At 43.5% G+C, this 7500-nt stretch overlaps 1 long non-coding RNA gene across 1 annotated transcript in view; it reads left to right on the plus strand.

Moving 5' to 3' along the window:
* Nucleotides 1-7500, plus strand: part of LOC308083768 — a 164889-nt gene that overhangs the window by 112410 nt on the left and 44979 nt on the right. The window contains exon 3 of the long non-coding RNA XR_013933004.1: nucleotides 1404-1563. This is a non-coding gene — a long non-coding RNA (uncharacterized lncRNA). The remainder of the gene's footprint in view (nucleotides 1-1403; nucleotides 1564-7500) is intronic.

Here is a 7500-nt window from a genome sequence, read left to right on the forward strand (position 1 = left end):
TTATATTAATGCTCTCCTCTCCTCTCCGCTCCGCTCCGCTCCGCTCCTCTCCTCTCCTCTCCTCTCCTCTCCTCTCCTCTCCTCTCCTCTCCTCTCCTCTCCTCCTCTCCTCTCTTCTCTTCTCTTCTCTTCTCTTCTCTTCTCTTCTCTTCTCTTCTCTTCTCTTCTCTTCTCTCTCTCCTCTCCTCTCCTCTCCTCTCCTCTCCTCTCCTCTCCTCTCCTCTCCTCTCCTCTCTTCTCTTCTCCTCTCCTGGTCTCCCTCATATATACCCTTTCCCCTTTTCATTCTCTCTTTTTCTTTTTCTTTCTCACGCTCTCTTGCGCTCCCTCCCTCCCTCTTTCACCCTCTTTCTCTCGTGACATTTATCCATAAACGTCAAACCCCATTCTTCTTTTTCCAAAATGTTACTTGCTTGTCGTCATTGGATTTCAGATGGCAGCCACCCACCCACCCAAGCACACGGGTCGGTCAGTTTGTCTCTCCCTCCCAACAAGGCAATGTGTTGAACATAATGTGCATAACACATTCAAAACCTCACATTCATGAGGTTCACTCATGAATGTTTCATGGTGATCTTATACATGTACATTAGCGCCGGCTCAGCCTCCAGCGTGTGTACACAGCAAAAAGGCGAGGTGTAGGAGTAGAACTCTTGACGGTTTAGAAAAAAAGATGGAGCCTTTGGGTCTTTAACCCATTTGGACCGGGAACACATCTGTGTAATTTTTAGATTTATTTGGCTATTCAAAAATAGCAGATATACAAGCTCATAGCGTGGCACCGAGTGCCGCGCTATGAGCTTGCAGATCTGCTATTTTTGAAAATTTTTGAAAATTGTTGCAAATCTTTGAGTAGCCTACATATATTTTTTGAAACAACATTTTTAACTCAAATCTTTGCTTCTGGGGGGGTCCCTGGAACAAAATATTTTGAGATGGAGTGGTCCACGGCCAAATACATATCATTTTTGATTTAAGAGGTTTTAGAACCACTGATATATAGCAACATGTTTATTAAAAAGAAACTGTTTAGAAGACATAGATCTCCCAGAAACAAATGTTCGCTTTAAAAAATATAAAGATTTGCACACATTTTCAAGATTTTTTAAAATCGTTGAAATGAGATGAGCTTGTATATCTATGAGCTTGTATATCTGCTATTTTTTAATAGCCAAAGAAATCCAAAAATTACACCGATTCTTTCCCGGACCGATTCTTTCCCGGTCTAAATGGATTAACAGAACTCCCATCTGTTTCTCTTTCACTCCCTTTCCTTTTCACTTCAAATTCATAAAAATAACATCATACCAAATGGTTGTATTACAACCATATCAACACATCACCCGCATTCCCTCTGACACTGCCTCTCTTTTTTTCCTCTCTCATTCCCTCCCACATTGTAGATGTGCTCCCGACGTGGACAATGAACCCATGCTTGCGGTAGAAGAGTAGCCCTGCCCGAGGACCAGAGAAGTCCCAAATGATTTTCCTTCTGATCCAAAGTGGATGAGCAGTTTAAGACGCTTTGCTTTTCCCATGTGGGAGACTCGGGTTCGAATCCAGGTAATTGCATTCTGTGAGAACAAGCCATGCGACCGCTAACCCCCCCTCTCACGCCTCCAATTGTCCCACGAATGTTGACTCGTCCCACAGTTCGCACGTTGGAAAAGATCCCAGCGAAATAAATTGTAATCTTCTGCATTAGCGAGTGGTTGAAAATGAACTCTAAGAAAATACACAGTGAATACACCATGAGTCACGCCCGAGCCATTGAGGTAAGCCTCTCTCCTCTCGACTCTCTTTCTCTCGTCTGTTCGTCAGTCTGTCTCTCTTTTTTACCCCCAAGGGTTGATGGCTGCCAAGAAACAATTAGTGAGTCTCTCCATGCTGGTTTGAAATGCCTATTTCAACATCAAGTTTGTGGTCCAGGCTCAGAACTGCACTTCTTCTAATGTTTAACTCCCAGCCACCAATGTGTGTATGAGTCAGGTTCTGCAGCCGTTTATCCTGGTGTTAAACAGACATTGAAGGCTCCATGAATGTTTTCTTCCTCACGGTTTCATGAACCTTATTTTAGCCTCAGACCCCAGATTGCCTCACCCTGGGGGATCTGGGGAACCAGGCTCGTTAAAATGTGACTCTAAATGTTGGGGACTCATCAGAATAATGTCTGTGATCCATTTTGAACAGTTTAATCTATTAAAACCGGGGAAAGCATCTGTGTCATTTTAGATTTGAGCTAAAAAGCATTATTTTATACATTGGCCATTCAAGAATAGCAGATATACAAGCTCATAGCGCGTCACTTCGTGCAACACTATGAGCTTGTAGATCTGCTATTTCGTTTTAATTGTGACAATTTGTGCAAATCTTTGAATATATTATTTTAAAGTGAACATTTTTAACTAAAATCTTTGCTTCTAGGGGTCCCTGGAACAAAATATTTTGAGATGGGGGTCGGCGGTAGCCTGGTAAACCCTCCCTCCGGAAATCTCATTTCTATTTGATTCCTGGAGTGAGTCTGGCCTGATCCGCCTTTCTGCAATATTGGCTGTGTATGCCAAACGGCCGAGCCTATCAGCGTCGTCGCTCATTGTTCTGTGATTGACAGCTTACGTTGGCCAATCAGGTGGCGAGTTCGAGTGAGCCCAAAACACGAACGGCAGCCATCTTTTTCTTGTGCGGCCAATTCTCCGCTATTTTTTTACTTCAAAAAGCTCTCTAACTTCTATTTTGAGGCACGGAATTTACTTATAAGATATCGTTTGGATAGAATTTAGTTGTTTAACTTCATATATGTGGTCAATTAATCATGACAAAGCCTATTTAAAAATAAAAATGTAGAGAACCGGTAGGGGCGGGCAGTGACACCATTGTACCCGAATAAGGCAACCCATTTTGGGTATGGCTGTCTCAAAAGTCCCGTCGCGTCACATTAAGACTGGTGAACTGCTGATTGGCTGAAGGGGAAAAATTATCATTGGCTGAAGGGGTTGTCAGTCAACGGTATTACTCCCGCCCAACTCCAGCACAGCCAATATTGCAGAAAGGCGGATCAGGCCAGACTCACTCCTGAAATCAAATGGAAATGAGATTTCCGGAGGGAGGGTTTACCAGGCTAGGTCGGCGGGCCAAATATATATCATTCTGGGGGTCCTTGACATGAAAAAGTTTGAGCACCACTGATCTAGCAACATACGTTTTTCAGAAAACTGTATTTAGAAGACATTGTGGAATCAGCCTCAGGTCTTAATGGGTTAAAGGCAGCAATGTGCGCGCCAGATAACATCTCTGGAGTAATTAGTACACTGATCCTATATGCTGTGTATTCATGGCTTCATATCATCTCATCGCATCCGGTGCTGCCTTCTAAGAATGGCAGTGTCAGTCAGAGTGGCTGACACTGACACAACCCAGTGTCTCTGACTGTCTGTGTGTGGACAGACCGTCTGTTGTGGACAGACTGTCTGTTGTGGAGAGACCGTCTGTTGTGGAGAGACCGTCTGTTGTGGACAGACTGTCCTGTTGTGGAGAGACCGTCTGTTGTGGAGAGACCGTCTGTTGTGGACAGACTGTCCTGTTGTGGACAGACCGTCTGTTGTGGACAGACCGTCTGTTGTGGACAGACCGTCTGTTGTGGAGAAACCGTCTGTTGTGGACAGACCGTCTGTTGTGGAGAGACCGTCTGTTGTGGACAGACCGTCTGTTGTGGACAGACCGTCTGTTGTGGACGGTCTGTCTGTGTGTGTCCATCACTTTGGTCCAAAACAACATATCGTCGCTGTCACGCAAAAACCTCATTATCGCCTTTCAATGCTTTTTCGTCACTTCATGGCTTACTTCGTCGTACAAGAGTGTCAAGAAAGAGTATTGAAAATAGCCGATCTACAAGCTTGCAGATCTGCTATTTTCACTATTTCTGAAAAATATCATTCCATTTCCTGAAAAGTAATGGTTTTGGACATACAGTATGAGGTTTCCACCTAACAGCGACGATATTGTGAAAACTACTGGCTGGATTGCCTTGGAATTAGTTTCTCACCTTCCATGCTTCCCAGAGGATGCTCTTTCATGCTCCTCCTGAGTTTGGGGGACTCTACAGCCTTTCCTCTAGTAGTGCCGCCCTTTGGCCAAAATTCCCATTGCCCATATAACACCTGCCGAGTGCATTCGGGCTTCCTGGAGGATGAACCTTGGCCATTTGAGTGACTTGTCTTCTAGCACCACCCGCAGGCCAAAATGTCAGCTTTGCACAGATATCTTATAATCTATTTGGTAGACTGCAGGATGAACTATACTGATTATGTTTAGGCCATTGTCCTCTAGCACCACCCTCTGGACACATTTCCGGTTGGATGTAAGGAGCACCATGATGTGTAGGGGCTGCTAGCAGGGATTTTAACCCTTAGGGCCCTATTTAGGCAATCTATGGCGTGGGGTGGTGTTTCCCCATCAATATGATTAGTTAGACGGCACGTTATGTGGCATTAAGGTTGGTGTACAGCGTTTTGGGGTGTTACATTGATTAAACCAATCAGATGTCTTCTCCCATTCCTGTTGCGAGAATGTGCGCGGTATTTAGATGAAGCATATTTTGATGTAAACACTTTTCTGCTGTGGTAGTGAAAGTGAGGGACCATCTAGCAGTATTAGTAATGTGGGACACATCCGTGATCTTGACATATTATCAACTTAATAATCACTTGCTCATTCTCAGTTATGTTCTTCTTTATTTAAGCCATCAATTAAAGCACGGTATCCTGTGCATACTTGTGTCAGCGCTTTATGGACACTTATCCACTGCAATATATTGATACTCTGGCCCAAATCCTTAATTATCTTTTGAACCTCAATACAGTCTCATCAGACATGTCATCTACCATGTTGAACATGAGTGTTATTGTGTGGAATGCGGATGGAATTGGTTGATGCCGCTGCTGATAAAAATTCACATCTTTCTACTGTAGCCTATATGTCTCCTCGTATCCAAGAGACATCTCTGTTATCTTCACATAGCAACTTAATAATCATATATGCACACTCTCATTTAGGTTGTTTTTAAACCACTTAAACCACAGCATGATGGATGGCTGCACGCTCTGAGTGTCACGAGCCCTGAGTTTGATGGTTACGTGTTAATGCATTGAGCACTGTCTAAACAGTAAGGAAATATCGTGCAAAGCGCAAACTCTGTGAGTAAGATACAGTAGCAGTGCACCCTGATTGTACACACCTCATTTTAAGACCAATATGCTCATGGGTGCTAAATAGGTGCAAGATCACTTATCTAAACAATGTGGGTGCCCGGTGTAAAAATGACAACTGCGAAGATAGCAATGATAATTGCACTCTTTGCGATGCCCTGCGCTGGGCAGAGGATAGGTCCCTGGTCTTTAATTAACTATGAACTCTGCTGCGTCCAGGCTGATTTCTCTCCTGCTCCCTCTCAGTCTAGATTCACGCTCTTTTCATAGTGACCACTAATGTGTATGAGTCATAACCATTTAGTCTTTTCCCGTCTTCTTTGCTCTCTTTATCTTTGTATTTTGCATTTTGTTCAAAGCGAGCCACTTCTGCATACTTTAGATGACAATCTTAGCCAATCAGGATGAAATATGAAAAATCTGACAGATCTGTGTGAAAATTTTGTAGGAGTAATATAAAAAGGGCAGAGGTCTTTCCTTGGGTGTGCTTGCAAAATGTCATGCAGATCAGTGCAGTTATAGGTAAAAACACGAATCGGCCTGTTATAGCGCCACCATGAGGCTGATTTGAAGAAAGAAAAACATGGAAATCACACACTGATGTTAGCCAATCAGGATGGAATATAAAAAATTAGACAGATCCGCCTTGATCGCATGACTATGGAGATACTGTGTACCGATTTGCGTGATGTTTGGACAAAATCTGTAGGGTCTAAAAAAAGTGTTTTGCAAAAATCGGCCTCTTGGTGGCGCTATAACAGGCCGATCTGAAATATTAGCAGCAGAGGGTCTGCTCTGGCATCCAGGGAGTGTGTGTGCACAGTTTTGCTTCGATCGGCCAACGTTGCCGGAGATTAGCTGCTCGCAGACTGACGGACGGACACGCACACAGACGGACGGACAGGGTGGATAGCATTGTGACTAAATATTAACTACATTGGAAACATTGGAACACTGGTTCTTTTTTTTCCATTTCCTGCATACAAGGTTTCCACCCGACAGCGATTTTTACCAACTGTGAAACAGTCAGACTCTGCCCATGGATGTTTAATTATGACTCCAAGTATGTGTACTGCCAACAGAATATGTCACAGCACAGATACAGTTACTCCAGCAGAAAGTGTAACATAGTGTGATTTCTCTCCAAAGCTGTTAAACAGTATACAAATTTGGGGGTTTATGTCTCAAACGACTTTTATTCCAGTGCAAACTGTTCCCTAACATGAAACCATACCCTGCCACTTGGGGTATCACACCATCGAGTCTCACATTTAATGATAGGAGCGCTCCTCCCAATCTCCAGACAATGGCACACAAAGGAGGGAGAAGCCCATACCCTTGGGCAGGCTTTTTCATGTACTAATTTACTGTCACTGTGGTCAGAATTGGCCCAGAGGAGCTAGAGGTATCAGATGTATTGAAAGAAGGCTTGTAACACAAGACGGGAATTACTCAGCGTTATGCAACTAAGATATGGAGGGTGAAACACAGTAGCGATGCAAAGCAACCATAGAATAGTAATTGAAGACTCACCATGGAGGCTATTCTCCCATTCTCCGAATGTAAGCGCATCTGACACCTACGATGCTGTTTGACCATGTTGCCAGTAAATTACTACATAATTACCCTACCCAGGAGTATGAGTTTCCCTTTTCCTCTTTAGGTATCTTTCCATATGATAGGATTCATCTCTTCAAATCTTGTTATTTAGGTGGTTGGCGACCTCATCTGACCTACCATGTCCTCGGCTCAGCTCTTATAGCACCAAAGCCCACTTGGGACATCTTATATTCTGCACTCGTCAGCAATAATACCGTGATCTTCTTTATGCAGTTCCACTGCTCTGCATCTTAAACTGTGATCTTCTTTATGCAGTTCCACTGCTCTGCATCTTAACCACTTAAACCCCAGCCTCCGTATCGTGGGGGAAATCTTTCACAGATAGCAAATTGCAGATCTGCAAGCTCACAATGCATCACAACTCGATTCATTGTGGGCTTGTAGATTAGCTATTTTCAGCAAAGATATTTATGGGGGTGAAAACAGAAAAGTCACTATGGTCCCTGAGGGACTCTTTGTTTTGGTCCAAAGTCAAACTGAGGGCTCCATTGTTGCCAGATTCTGTGAGTGAAACAAGCGACCAAGTCTATGAAAACAAGCCCAAAAGAAGCAACCAGTTTTACCACTTGAGCCCTATTACATCAGCTAGTTTCTAAAAATGTCTCAAAAGAAAGCCCAAATAAGCAACTACACTTCAGAAACAAGCCCAAACAAAAAGCAACCCGCAACTATGAAT

This window comes from Gymnoscopelus braueri (assembly GCF_963280865.1).
Source record: "Gymnoscopelus braueri genome assembly, chromosome: 4".
In the NCBI taxonomy this organism is placed as follows: domain Eukaryota; kingdom Metazoa; phylum Chordata; class Actinopteri; order Myctophiformes; family Myctophidae; genus Gymnoscopelus; species Gymnoscopelus braueri.